This window comes from Copidosoma floridanum, unplaced genomic scaffold (genome assembly GCF_036245765.1).
Source record: "Copidosoma floridanum isolate Cflo_tuat_1 unplaced genomic scaffold, Cflo_Japanese_pri ptg000022l, whole genome shotgun sequence".
NCBI classification, from domain to species: Eukaryota; Metazoa; Arthropoda; class Insecta; order Hymenoptera; family Encyrtidae; genus Copidosoma; species Copidosoma floridanum.
In genome coordinates, this window is record NW_028321899.1 from 6,773,003 (window position 1) to 6,789,471 (window position 16,469).

General features: G+C 31.3%; 1 protein-coding gene across 2 annotated transcripts in view; it reads right to left on the reverse strand.

Annotated features, from left to right (window-relative positions):
• The window catches only part of Fur2 (furin-like protease 2), a 918,757-nt gene that overhangs the window by 830,208 nt on the left and 72,080 nt on the right, over positions 1-16,469 (reverse strand). The gene's annotated exons all lie outside the window — the stretch shown is intronic.

Below are 16,469 nucleotides of genomic sequence, written 5' to 3' on the forward strand. Positions count from 1 at the left end.
TATTTAAAATATCGTAGGAAACTTAACAACTCTTATTTATTGCATGGAGAGTGAACGTTTTTATCAGTCTATTAAATTCAGAAAAGTACATTTACTCTTTGATTTTCCTAATGCTAAAAGTTATAGAGCTACAATTACAAGTAAAATGTAAAATAGAACCTTAACGCGACGTAATCCTAGTAAAACATTAATTGTAATGACAATTAGTCTCGTCATAATCTTACTTGTGCACATTTGGGCTAACGGGAACGTATATAACTTAAATAAATATGAGTATACTTCGAATATTTGCAGTTTAACGACTAAACCACATTATCTTATTCGATTTCATTTGTATTTCTTACACATCGATATTTAGTGAATGAGAAAAAATATGAGCTCAACAGAATCGCTGTTGAATGTGTTTATAAATTTTCATTTTAGTGATTACGATTTGTACTTTGTGTGACTTCGCACTGAAAATGTTTGAGCTTACGTTGATATTAGCTGCAGTATGTACTATTTGTATGTAAGAAATTTTTACTTTTGTTGATTTAAGTCAAAGCTGCATGTCATTAGAATATCTTGGGACTCCTTATATCGATTTTGAGCCCTTATAGAAAAATTGTATTTTTTAAGAACTTAAATGATCTTTAAATAATTCTATTAATCAACAGTTTGATGTGTATTTTAACGAAAAAAGTTGCAAATGCTCAATAAAAATGCTTTAAGAAATAAAATGAATCAGGAAAAAATTTATTGCAATCACTTTTAATTATAATTTAAGAAAGGTAACATCTCGTGCCTATGAAATGAAACTTACATGTTCATAAATAGTTTGAGAAAATTCAGTATATCATTTACATTTTTTGATCCACCGACTACTTCATTCCAATGATTTATTGAACAGCTATTTTCACGTGATGAAATGAGTTTATGAACGAAGCTGGTAATTAGAAAAACTAAGCAAGCACACCTGTATTTTGATGACATGCGTATAGTAAGGGAAAAATAAATGTAAGAATTAGATAATATTACAATAAAGATTTTTAGTTGAAACTGTGTTCTCTTTATTTGCATTCAATTAATATTGTTATTAACGTAAATAACATGAAAATTGAATATTAATTAACATATACCGAAGTGAGATAGTCTTTCAATTAGTCGGTATATTAACTTTATATGATATACTGAATGGGCGTTCACAATTGCTGTTTTTTTTACGTACATGAAATCACTGTCTTTCATTTCGTATACGTCAATAATTGTAGAGTAACTTTCAAATTTCTCTTACAAATAGAATGCCAAGCTACCTAACTAACCAAAACAGTAGACAGAAAAAAGTTTCAAAAGGACGTCCCCCACAGCGAAGAAGGGTACTGGTAAAGGAGGGCAACCACGTATTAAAACAGAAAAGGCCAGTTCGAGCACCTTATATAGGCAAGCCTACGAAGTGTTAGATTATGTCAAATATAATATCGAATTGTTGAAATTAGCAGTAAAGTTATGCCAAATTCATCTTGCTAAAAATGATACTCATGAACAAATAAGTAAAACAGATTACTATATAGAAGAGATGGAAGTTAAAGATCATACTGTACAGCCAAGTACTAAAATTGCTGAGTACAGGCATTTTCCTAAATCGGCTCTTGCGTTTTACTACGAAAATGATTTTAGTAAGAAGTCGTATGTAGTTCTAGTCAGAGATTTGCGTATCAGAAAATGTAATATTTACCCTTGTTACTCTTTGATACAAAAAGAGATGAAGAATCGCCTCGTAATACCCTATGATGTACATACAGAAGTTGAAATTCGCGTTTCTCTCTAGAATATTTTAAATAAAACAGCGCAACAACTATGTTCTGCAGTAGCAACTTCTTGGAGCAAACAGGACTTACAACACTTGCAGCTAACTGTGAGACTTAGGTTTGATAGCTCTGCTGGTCATTGTAACCCACAGCAAGGCTGTATCGATTCAAATGTTATTAATCAAGATCCTCTGCAATCTTTGTTTGTTTCTAGTATGCTCATTGTTCAACTACAAAGTAGATCTAATGGTAAGCAAATTGACTGTTCATCTTTTGTATCGTTTGCACAGTGAAAAATGTGTCATACAAAATTTCATGGTTTAAAGAAGGCTTTATTTAGAGTAATTTTAGTTGGGAATATAAATATTTCTACACAAATAGTAAATTTCATATAATTGATAATATCTGCGTGAACAATGCAAAAAATTTTATACGAGGAAAATTTCTTGGGTCTTCAAAACTATACTCGGATCTTAATATCTGCCTCATCACTTTGTCATTTGATCTCTTCGAATATATGTTTTATACTATTCTAAGTGAGGGCAACGTCTAACCATCGGGCGTCCTTAATACATTATAATGCTTGGTCAATAAAAACCGCTGTCTCAGCACAAAATTTAGGAATTATCGTAGAGATTATTTTGTACTAAACTATTTTGTTACAGCTAATTGCACATGGAAGAATCCGAGCCCACAGAGTTATAGATTCTGTAGACCAGTACGAATAGCATTAGAGAAGGAAACGCTGGAGTCTATACTTAAAGAGTATAATCGTTTAAACCGTGACATATCCACACTTACATCATATGCATTTCAGTTAGATAATGGACAAGAAGCAGAAGTATCATTTAAAGTTTTTGTTACATTACTAGCGGAAAATGTGTAAACGCAATCGTAGGAAACAAAGCTACATGTAGATGCAATATTTTCTTTTGCACTAATTCTCAATTCGATAAAGATGTATCAACCGATTTTCATCCCATTGATGAATTATTTATGGAGCTTGGACTTGATCTTCTACATGCTGAAATAAAAGCTTTTGAAAATCTTGCCCACATATCATACAGACTTTCTTTGCAAACATGGACGATTAATGCTAATATTAAAGGTGAAATATAAATTGAAAAACTCTTTTTTTCGCTAGTCCGTAGCACATGCAGTGGCTGTAGTTAATGTGTATCTTTCGTGTGTAACTAAATAAAGGATACGAGATATTACTTTCTAATGAAAATTGCAAGACGTAATTGTTATAATTAGGCCACGTTATCGCACTGGAAATTTCAAAAAAAAAATTTACTTTTTTCAGCCCTTGCACAGCAGGGTTTATTACTTTTTTTCAGTGACGCAATAAAATTTTTAATTTTAATCAAAAATCCAAACAACTGGACGAGTTTGTCACTCAGTTGCATTTGATGTGTTCTTAAGGTTGTACCTTCCAAGTTTGACCAATGATTTAAATGTAAATAACTATGATTTACTCAGAGATATTCATGTAAAAACACACATACCATCGTTTTGAGTAATTGAGTTAGCATGCACATACGATTGGGTTTTCCACATGAAGTCCGAAATTGATTGCTTTTGGATATTTTAATGAATAACTGTGTTAGAAAACTCAAATTTGCAATGTTTCTTTAGAAATATAATTGTATGTCCAAAGTATTCTTAAATATAAATATTATTGATCATGAACGAAGTTGGCTTGTGTCAAATATAGCTATTACGTCTTGCAAAAAAGTTAATATTTTAAATTGTTGAGAAAAATGAAGTGTCAAATCAGTAACCTAACTATATTAGTTTGCATAGTAATATCCATATTATTTCAGAAAAGGCAGATGGGCGAACTCAAATTGTACGAAATAGAATTTACGAAAAGTTTAAGGTTCGAGTTGACTAAGTCCTTCAAGGGCATGGTACCACTACAAACGGTAACGTTGCTCGAAAATGCTTCGCGGAACCAGAAAAATATTTGCTGAAGTTCTTGAACTAGATGAAACGCTGGTGAAAAACATTTCTCTCGTAATATCATTATTTAAAAGCAAGCACGCACTAGTTCTGAGCAAAATGAGTACACTGTGTATTGAAACTTATGAAAAGTATTACGAATGTTATCCCTGGGCGAAAATGAGCCCCACATTACACAAATTGCTTGCTCATAGTTGTGAGATCGCGAAAAAGTTGCCTTTACCTTTAGAATATTTTTCCGAAGATTGTAGTGAAAGCTGGCACAAGTATTATCGCAGAAATTGGACTGCACACGCACGACAAACAAGCAGGAAGCTTAGAATTCTGGACGTTTTTAATAGGGCAGTTTACATGACAGACCCTATCATTTCATTAGAGTACATTGAACAAAGACAACGGCTAAAAGCGAATCATAAAAACGTTCAAGACTTGAGTGGATTCATGCGATCGCAGTAAGTAAAAGCACTTATATAGTCTCTATAAAGTTACTTTTAAACTTGTGAATTTCAGTGTAATATTGAATAAAATTAGAGATAGTCATCAAGTAATAGATTTCAAAAATCAATACAGGCATAATATTATATATTACCATTGATAAAAAACCATAATATCCTATTTCTCCATGGAAATGTAGTAATTACATTGGAAACTCTAATTACAGTTGTATTGTACGCTGGGGAAAAAAAAAGATTACATAATGAATTTGTCATTTTATGTGCAGTATCTTAAACTTGTTATATTAACTAAGCAAAACAATTATTTTATTTTTTAATCAAAAGTTGGATTCAACTGTACTAATTGTTGAATTTAAACTAAACAATTTTATCTTGTTTCAAACCGAGAATACAGTTGCAATTCATTTACCGGCTTCTTAAAAATACTTTGTAACATTTGTGTACATCGTCACGAAACTTTAATGATATCTTACATTTGATTAAAATTACGTCTTGAATTGTAGAGTAGTAAATTGTATGATACTTTTTTGATCACTTTAATTACAAAAGCGATGAATACTTTTCAATAAAATAATACCACTTAGTACATCTTATATGGCTATTATTTTGAATACCTAATGTAAAGTAAAAAATTGACTGTTTTGTCTCTTTACCCTGGTATTAAAGCAATATTTTAGAATTTATTATTACTCTGTTTGATGAATTTTAATACCCGTAATGGTGAGATGGACTAATTATTCTGCGAATGTAATCAAAATAAATAATATAATTAATTTTTGCAAGGTTATTGGAGAATGAAGTTATGTTAGAAATAAACGAAAATAGTCATTAAAAGTATTTTCATGTAAAAGTATTATTCATGATAATTATTAACCGATGTCAATCATGAAATTATAAACATTTACAGGAAGAACGACGATGATATGAGTGACACGGAAACGGAATCCGATTAAGAGTGAAACAAGCACGTAATAATTTAAAAGCATCCATGACATCATCGCAATTCATCGTTTCATAATTATTATATGATTATAATTATAATTATCAAAGGCATCAATTTGATCAAGCTACTTTATATTTCTGAGAAATCTAATATTAGGAGAATGAATAAAGAGAACAAGAAAGAATTTTCAAAACACAAAAAAAATTTCTAAATACCACATAAGTGTATAGGTTAATTTTTTTTTTATATCATTGAGTAGTTATTTATCACTCCCAGCCACAACCCTTACACTTCTGAAAACTTTCTGAAAAAAATATTTTTTTTTTTTGGAAATATGCTTGATTATGACGAAAAAGTTACTCTTCAGACGCAATTTTGATACCTTATTTTAAAAAATGAAGAAAATATGTAAAATAAATATGAAGGTATAATACCAGCTCTTTAAAACTTATTTTCCAACAGAAAAAAAAAAAATTAAAGTGAAAAACTTCTGAAATAATTCAAAATTTGTAGGTTAGGATTTCAGTTTTTACATTTCTGCTTAATTTTCTGTTATTCCTTGTCATCATACCTATAAGATCCAAAATTTTTCATGAAAAAATATTTCTTCTAAGGAAGTTTACATAGTTTTGAAACGAATAATATCAGTTTATCCCACTGTGGGGCGTCGGAATCATAGAGGTACAAGAATAGAGCAAGCAAGTGGGCGATTTGCGCGTGATCTGCTAAGAGAAAGAAAACTGCATAAGGGGAGTTCTATCTCTCTCTGACCGTCTGCCCTACCTTGCATGATCGGGAGAGCAGGTGAGAGAGAGTCGACCAATTACAGCGCTTAGCTAGACAAGGACACGATCCCTCTTATGTGCAGCTATCTCTCTGTACGCTGATCTCGCTGCCACTTACAGGCTGACCATACAGCTTGCGTGCTCTATTCTTATACCTCTATGGTCGGAATAGAATAAAATGTTTGTACGCACAAAATACGCAAATAGAAGAGCTTGGCTATTTAAGACGTAACAACTTCTGGTACTACTTTCGTGAGGATTTGTTAATTTTAGTCCTATCCTTTGAAAAGTGACCATTGGTTAGCATTTCTAATCCAAAAAGTTACTAGTTTGAACTGATTTTTGTTAAAACCGTTATTATGGTGTAAATATGCGGACGAAATGTATGCAGTGAAAACTCACTAATCTTCCTCAATTTTTGGTGGGGCTAAGGTACAAATCCTATTCCTTATAGCTAACGTATATAATGTTTACACACCCAAGTGGCAGATAAGCCTTATTTTTTACCAGTGAAAGTTTTTATGAGTGAAATTGAGATGTGGACATGGGTTGGAATGGAAAATTCGACTCTAAACGATCGATTATTTTAATGAAGAAATGAATACATCGATATTAGACAGTATGTCAAGTGAAGTTAACAACATTTAACACAATTTAACGTTTTTAAGGTTTTGGATTTCATTATGGCGTACGAGTGCGAATACCGGACACAATCTGAGCAAGTTACAGCAGAATTACCCATATACAATAATGCATGTAATTATTGTTTTAGTATTAAAATGAGTGTCGATGTATTCGGTCGAAAATTGGGTAGGACCGAAGGCAGTAGCCAAGGTCCTCCTGGTATTAGAAACAAACTTACCGCAGATGGACAGTATGACTTGGATAAAAAAAAATATACAATGTTGGAACACGAAAACAGCCTGAAGATGCAGTAAATCATGCAAACTTGATTAAAGTAATTAAAAGGCTTGAAAAAGAAATAGATTGCTTTCAAATTTTTATGTACAACTTGCAAAAAAATTGCTAATTATTCAAGCTGATTAAAAAACCCACCTGAAAAAAAATGTCAGAATTCTATGTAGAATTACTTCCGTAATACTTTCAGGAAAGCCATATGGCATTGCACATGGTTTTACATATGGCATTACATGAAGGGTTTAAGCTTGGTGATGCCATATGTAATTTCATATGGAAAAACACATGGAATTACTAATTGGAAAAAGAAAAAATTTCTATCATCTAGAAATAACTGCAAAATACCATAATAAGTTATTTGCAGTCAGCAATTTATCTTACCATCGGGATGATAACTCCAAAAAAAGGGGGTTCAGCTGATTTTACTTCTATATAAAAAGATTCAATTTTTTAATTTTTTTTTTTTTATTCCTGAAATATAACTTGAATCCCTTTGTTTTAGAGTTATCATTCTGATGGTAACACTAATTGTTCACATTAAATAACGCATTCCAGTATTCTGCAGTTATTTCTAGATGACAAAATTTTTTTCCTTCTTCCAATTTGTAATTCTAAGTGTTTTTTCAAATGGAATTACATATGGCATCACCAAGCTAAAACCCCTTATGAAATGCCATACGTAAAACCATATGTAATGCCACATGGCTTTCCTGAAGGTATTACAGAAGTAATCACACATGGAATTCCGTCTTTCTTTTTCAGGTGGGAAACTTAAACCTAGACAATTAATGCATGGAGAAAATCGTTGAGGAACTCTATAAGGCAGCAAGGCGTTATTATCCTCGCCTAAAATTCAACATGCGTGGCTTAGACAATACTTGACAAGCAGACCTTGTAGAGATGCAGCCTTACGCTAGTAAAAACAAATGTTATCGGTATATGCTCACTATAATAGATGTTTTCTCTAAGTACGCATGGGCTGTACCTGTCAAGAAAAAAACTGGTGAAGAAGTAACTACAGCAATGTATTTAACACTGAAAAAAGGACGAGTGCCAGTAAACATACAAACTGATTGTGGCAAAGTATTTTATAATACAAACTTCCAAAATCTCATGCAAAAATATAAAATAAAATTATACTTAACTTACAGCAATCTCAAAGCGTCTATATGCTAGCGATTTAATCGTACTTTAAAAGATTTAATATAGAAAAAACTTAATCTGCAAAGCAATTACAAATGGCTAAATTTTTTACATCGCTCATTAAATTTCATAATAATAGAAAACACCCAACAATTGGTTTAAAAGCAAAAGATGTTGTAGCTAAAAATGAAGTTCAAATTTTAGAGAAGTTAAAAAGAAAAAGTAAAAATAGCAGTAAGTCTAAGCCTATATTTAAAATTGGTGATAAAGTACGAGTGAGCAAAACCAAACAAGCATTTTTTAAAAAGTATACGCCAAATTGGTCGACGGAAATAACTAAAATTACTTGAGTAGTAGCAACAAATCCAACAACATATTAACTCAAAGATTACCAAAATAAACCTATTTTTGGAGGTTTCTATGAACAAGAACTGCAAAAAACAAAACATACAGATACTTACCTTGTGGAAAAGATCCTTTGATGACATGGCAATCAATTTTTTGTCAAACGGCCAGGCTTTGACAGTACTCGCAATCCTTAGCCAAATAAACAAGAGTTTTTGTGAATTACTTTAAGATTAAAATTACAAGATGGCTAAATGTATCAAATAATAATAAAAAATGTACACAGAAAGAATATTTAATAAATATTTAAATTTAGAGAAAATTGTAATTTATTTTTTCATGTTTTTTACATTACGCATCAAAAAATATGATATATTTTCCACTTTACACTATAAATAATTCAAAATTATTTACAGCATCCAACAATTCGTTATAAAACTCTTCGTTTTTAAATATAGCTGAGCTTATTGTAGTCTGCAGAACAATTTGAAATTCATTGTCAAGTTCTGCAATTATCTTAGGTACGAATTTAGTATACACTTTTCTTAGTTTTGATATCATATAGTTTTGATTAGGAATCAATTCAGAAAATTTTCTCGTTGGAAGGAAGTCGCTGTCAGCAAGTTTGTTCAGTGCTGCAAGAGCCATCTTTAACAAAACAAAAATATGCAAATTAGCATAAAATACTAATACATCACACATGCTGAGTAAATACGCACAAATATACACAAAAACTTACTGCAATAAAAGATACTACCTTCACTGTATCTTGATTTTTTACACGGCGTTTCACTTGAAGATGATGTCAGCTTCCGTTGATTTAGTTCAACCTTACTTGGATCTCTGCTTGCCCCCCCACTATCGGCTCATCTGCAAGTGTTCTGTCTAATTTTTTTTAGGGGTCCAATACAGGAACTACCTTTGCAACTTTTCCTACCTAATTGGCTACCCCTTCTCTTGATTCTTCCCTCTCATTAGTTGGTTCCACCTCCATCATGCTAAAATGACCCCACGGCAGGGTATCTGCAAGACTGGGCTGCAAGTAGCGTTTGTCACTTTCACGTATAGCATTATAAATATTTCAGTTATTTATTTCATCCACAAGACTATCAAAGTCTGTGTACAAGAGTTTACAATTAACATTTATTTTACTTCTCATAAAGTCATAATAAAATGTATATACAAGTGTCTTTGATGAATCCAATACACTCAATCCCATATACATCGATTTTTTAATACGTATATCAGTGCGCAACAATTGTGAAGCTACAAGATCTGCGTCAAATATATCACAACTATGGAAATTCGGTCGTGCAATGCAAGCCTTAACACCGTATTTACCATTCCACTTATTGACAAGTTTAACATCAATGCGTTTGCCTTCATTTTCCATCGTTTTTGCTCACACAGCATTGTTGAATAACTTATATAGCGTGTTCTCATTTTTGTGGTCTGGTCGCATTTTGAAGCTTTTCACTGTTTAAGTTTAAATATTTTTTCAACCATGAACTTTGATTAAACTGTAGTGCTCTATGAATTTTTGTTATACAGAGCCCATGACTTACAGCTTGCACAAATGCACAATAATGGATCACATAACGTTTTTTATTGTACAGCGCAGTCATTAATTTATTTTGTTTAGAACCTGGAGGTGACAAATGGTAAATCTATATCAGCATTGTAGAGAGTTTTAGAATATTCAAGATCCACTTCGAGTATACAGCCGATTTCAGCATCATCTGCCATATTTAAAATACCTGATAGGTTAACATTTTCGATCTATTTAAAAACCTGTGAAAGGTAATGGTTAAGTTATGGCCCATCCATATAGATTATTAACATAATAATACATAAAATATTTTTCATTCCTATTCGCTTGATAGCCTTCTTTCATGTAGGGGTTATTGGCTTTGGCATATCGATTGCAGCATTGGCTTATTCCACCTCGTACGCTACGCTCTATGAATAAAGCTTTGTATGTGTCAGTCAACAATTATAGTTTAACCTATAATTAAAATAATATGATAATTTTAACAAATAAATTAAATGTTGTTATTTAAAATAAACTTATAACATTGATGAAATACATCATAACTGAGAAAAAGTATCAACTACTCACCTTTTTATATTTTAACATAACATAGCATTTCAAGTAAAGCCAGATGTTGTGTAGCAATGAGCTGGGTCTGATTGATACGTCTAAATACAATTGCTACGAAAATATTCGAATATTTCAGCAAGAAGTAGTACGTCAGTCTTTAAATATAAATCAGAGTACTGCCGAAGAGTATGAATGTTGAAAGTATTGCAGATACTTTTAGCATGATCATACTCTACGTCAGTTTTATGGGTTTTGCATAAGCTGCTGTAAAAATCTTGTTTTGATGGAAGTTCATTTTCTTTTAGCTTTTTAAGAGGAGAAGTATCGTCGTACGGGTATACCCCTTTTCTTTTCAATAAGTTTATCTGCGCTATTGTACACTGATTATTTCTAGAAAATACTTTTTCTAGTATTTTTAGTGGGTCCAAACACGAAGACAATTTGTCAAGAGACAAAGCCATAAACTTGAAAGAATCAATAAACCAAGGATTAATATCAGTACCCTCTACGTATTTTGTGAACGAAATATATTTTTCTTTCGTCTGCGGTAAAAACTGAACTCCTCTAGGGAAACACTTGGCAAGTTCTTTTATATATAAATGTGACTCATAACCATTTAAATTATGAAAAAGTACGGGTATTATTCTTGAGTCTTGATAGCTGATTTTGCACTTGTTGTGGACAGGACCGCAATATCTGAAAATAAAAAAGTTATTCAAGACTTGATAAAAATTATTACCATGATAAATTACACTTACTTTCTAGTAAAATGACATTGATCTCGAACTTTTACATCATCCAAGCTAAAGGGTTGATCACATATATGACACAAAGATGATTTGTCATGTTTATTTTTTTCTTTAAGAATCAAATTAATCATATTAAATAGATTTTTATATGATTCTTCTAGTTTCAGAGCGAGAAAATAAAAAGCTCGAACATACCACTTTGTGACATAGATATCAGGTTTTAATAAGCATTTAAAGTCTGCATACACAACAAAAGGTGCACGGTTCTTGTGTGTAAAATGAATTAACTCAAGTATTAACTCTATATTATTTCTGTTAAATAATGTAATTTTACTCTTGTTTCAATTTTTACTATCAATTTCATGTGCTTCCAACTTTTTCTTGGACCAAGAATAGTGAAGGCAGCGATCATATACATTTGCTGCATGTTCATGTCCCGGTGACTGCTTAAGTACAAGACGAGATAAATTTTTATCCGTACGTAATGATATTTGTACTTAATATCATTATCATTGTCAATTATTCTATTTGTGTTATCTTCTTTTTCACTATCTAGATATAAACTTTTGACAAGTAAAAGATTGACGTGATTTTCTTTTTTTTTATCTGTCAAGTGACTAGGAAGAACATGGTATACGTTACCTTTTTTTTAAAAAATATAAATCAACTCAAAAATTGTTTTGATTTCCAAATTTAAAAGTTTTCTTTGGGTTTACAGGAAACCTAATAGTATCAAAATTCAACTCTTTTTCATATTTAATACAGTTGGAGACACGATTTAAATTTCTTTTTGCGGGGTGTATTGCTGACAGAATAGCCCATTTAAAGCATTGATCATCTACGTTCATTATTTTTACACAACTTTGCTTTTTTTTAATGTAATCCGGTAAGTCTATAAAAGAGCTGCTTCGTATAGGGTTAAGTTTATTAATATTTATAACTAAATTTAAAATAGAACGCAATGCCAAACCAGATCCTTCATCTTGAAAATCGTCCTTACTCTTCTCAAGCGGCAGTTGCACATTTTCATCAAACCAATTGCTCAAGTCTGTTATGTGATATACTGCTTCCGATTTTGGGTTGAAATATGTTATATCTTCGTTTTAGACAATATTTGTAACTATTACATACTTGGCCGATAATACTGTGTTTACTTTTAATCCATGATGTTTGCTAAGAGCACTCTGTACTCGTTTAGAAAAGTGTTTTTTAGCATCTTTAAAAAACTTTTGCAGATCCAAGTGTTTCAAATTAACTATTAAGACCGTCGTGATTCGATTTTTAAATGCACTATTTACATCATGCAGACTCACGATGTAACTATCTCTTCAGCTGAACCTGCTGCTATTGTACCTTCACCTTGAATGCATGATGAAGCATTATTTCTTAGTGGTGTTGCTTGATCTATCTCTCGTATGAAAATTTGTGGTTCGTTTTCAAATGCTGCAACTGCTGTTATTATTTCCTTATTTCTGTCAGATAAAAAAAATTGTGATTTATTCGTAAATATGTTTGTGGCCTCTATCACTTCAAAACGATTACAAAGTAGTTGTATAATAGATTTTAGTAATTCTACAGCAGATTCAAATTTTTGTTTTTCTTCCATTGCTAAATCGTGTCTTTGACTAGGATTATCAGCATCCCTAATAACTTCAAGACTATTATCTAATAATCTTTGAACATTACTAGCATCAACGTCACTATTAATCACTTGCTGATACGATTGCCATAGGCAATGAGCGACATATTTAAAATATTGTGCCATAGCCATAGCGAAACCGTAAAATGAATAGTACGAGTCAAAAGATATTATGGAAGTAAATAGCTCGAGCGAAATGTACTCACTATAAATAGTTTTACATAGGGTCGGACTGGCTATCATTGGCCTAGGTGGCTGTATAAAATTAAATGGCCCCTAAATACATACACACACACACACACACACACATTTATTACATATATACATATATTTTACAAAAAATTTTTAATTATATATATAATTAAAAAATTTTTGTAAAACAGCCAAATAATTAGAAAGATTACAGTTACTATAGTAGACTCTTACACGAGTGATGAATATACACTACTTTCACTGTGGTATACACATAAACAAACGCCATCCTTAAAACTTGGATTACGCAGACTTAAGTAGAAAAAGTCTGTTCAAGAATACAGTTAGGAGTGTTTGGAGTGATTGAAATACTTGGACCGGACCTCAGGCTTATCATTACAACTGCACTGTTTTCTGTGCTATCTCTGCACTGATCCTACCCTGAGCTGTGCTACTACTACTACTACTACCTTTTACGTTGCACTGTAGTATGCATAGAGATATAAGAACTCTTGTATCTCTATGGCAGAGTGTGTATGTTCAGTTATAAAGTGAGTACAAAGTTGTTATGTTATAATTAAATATACTACAGTCCAGCGCAAACGCAGCATAACACAGAGGTGAAATTGTGTAACTTTTTTAGCCAGGAATTAATTTGTCTAGATTATTAAAGTCAAAGCAAGAAACAATATGCAGTATTTCCCCTAGGATTAAGGAGGTTTGGGAGTATCATTTAAAGGGACGAGGAAGGGAGAACCCCCTCTGCCCACGCAGCTTGGCCCCCTTTACCACGCACCCCCTCTTGCACCCCATAAACTCAATATTTTCCTTACGTTTAACGTTTGTATTGTTTAAAATGCACTATAACATGCCTCTAAATTTTACTCACCAAATAATTAAACAATAATCAATTTGAAGGTAGATTTTTTTCAATACCTTTGCATTTTTTTAAAAGTTTTGTCCATTCAAACGAAACAAAGAGGTTACTTTCCCCAAGAGTTAATCACATGATTTTCGTTGGTATAATTCTTTTAAAAATGATCTACAACAAATATTTTAAAAATTCATATAAGTTTTACGTATTCTAGACTATCAAAAAAACTCTGTATTATTATAATCTCTGCATTTTATCATAACTTCCGAACCTCCTTAAAATCAAAAAGAAAGCACAGTTGCGTCAACTTAAATGTACCTTATAAATTTTTCATGTATTGTTAAATTAGAATCTTCGATAAATTAAAAAAAAAAAAAAAAAAAAAAAAACCAGCATTGCTATGATTTTAGTTCAAAAATTCGTGTATTAAGTGACGTTTTCTTGGTGTATTTTATTTTGTAGGCCCAACTTGGCCTTATATGGCCCCGTGTGGGGTGGCGATCGCCATCTAGCCACCCGGGCCAGTCTGGGCCTGGTTTTACAAAAAAAAGGGTAAAATTGCGATCGGAGAGGGAAGTTAGAAAAAGCGACAGGGGGGGGGGCGCTTGTAGGGTATATGATACAGATAACTTACTGCAGCATTTATTTTCACTCAACTGGAAGCGTACATATTTCTAAGCGTAGATATTCGGGGTTTTAAAATCTCCGGTAACAGCTTTATTTTCAAAGAAATTTTATAGATTCAAATTAGAAAAAAAAAATATTCCATGCCAACTGTCATTGTGCTCAAGCCACCTTTTCCGTGAGAGAATTTATCAAATCAGGACAAAACACAGAATCGATGGCCGATTGCTAATTTTTATGGTTTAAGCTAGAATTTCAGTAACACTACTTATGAAGGAGGACTTACTGTTCAGAAAAATTAATTGGTAACGCTGAAAAAGTTTATGTAAAGTGTCTTGAAAAGGAAAAATATCTTTTAGGCATATTAGCGTGCAAGTATGTATGTATTTGTTGAACTATGATTTCAACTTATTAAAAATTTAATAAACGAGTAAGTTACTGACATTATCTACACTTTTGGAATTGTAGATATTTCTGAGTATGGATGCCCCGCTCTAGCAAATCTTACTAAAGACTGTACGTCATGCAAATACCACAGCCTTGATATTGATTCAACACGTGCTATGAAAAATGTACCGGCCATTAGAGATTGGATGCGGCATGAGAAAGTTCTCAACCCTGCATATGAAGTAGTTTTTCTAATTGGATCCATAAGAATTTGGAAATAAAAAAGAATCTTCATTATAACTGTTCTCTGTAATTTAAATTTCTAACAAAATAATTGAAACGTATTGAGGTCTATTATGATTTTGATAATAAAAAATAACAATGAAGTATTTTCTACACATAGTACAGTAAAAACAAGTATTGGAATCTGAATACATTCGGGAAAGTCATATTTTTTAACTTTGATAAATTCATTTATCAAAATTCAAATAAACTGTTGTTCTACCAGAAAGTTTATATTTTCTCAGTCAACTTACAAATTTTCCAATTTTGTGGTACAAGATTCTCGTGTATTCGTTATCATTTTAAGTTTATATTTTCACTGAGTACCTCTTTAATAATTTTTTCTTTTTTTCTTTATTCCTATGACGCTATCGAGGTAGTATTTTTTTTTTTTTTTTTACTTAGCTATTAATGTAGCTTTTTTATGTTCTTCTTTTTCTTCAGCCTTACGTTTTTTTTTCCTCTATCTTTATTAACTTTTTTTTTAATTTAATACGTTTATTTATTAGTTTTTTTCTCGCATAATTATTCTATGATAAAATGAAAATAATCAATACCATATCAGAAAATACCACTTTGTAGTTAAAAATCATTTCCCTTGCAACTATAATTATAACAGCGTGACTACATATAAAACAAATTAAATAAATGAAAGTGATCATGTGATCAGACTTTTTTTTAATTCACACTATTTAAATCAAAACTTACAAAAAATGTACCTAACACTGTACGATTTTCATAACACCGTTTGTTTTTTCTAATAAAAAGCTAGTTTTTAAAATTTTTAGTTCACAAAAGACTAAATACAACCATTCTTAAAATAGTTGCGATTAATATAATGCTTAACTCTACCCAATTAAGTGGCACAAAGGTTACTCATAAATTTTTGTTTAATTTTTAGTTGCTGATACGTCAATTTTTTGTGTACAGTCAATGTAACCTTTATCTACTTATTTAATGCGTCTATTAACGTCATTAAGATTCAGTTACATACAGATTATTAAGACCATAGCACAATCTTGACACAAAACTACTCTTATTTTGTCAAAATTAATACCTGCCAATATTTAACTGCAATACTATTTTTTAATATATTTGGGTTCATTTGCAATAGTCATAAGCTGGACTAAACTATATTACTTGTCATGACAGATGATTTTTCATTGGTTTTACAGTCACAAAAATATTCATCAATCAGGTTCATTTTTTTTCTTTTATATTGACATTTTAGCGATGGTGCTACTTTTTTTATTATAATTTAATTAAAGGAAGAAGATAAA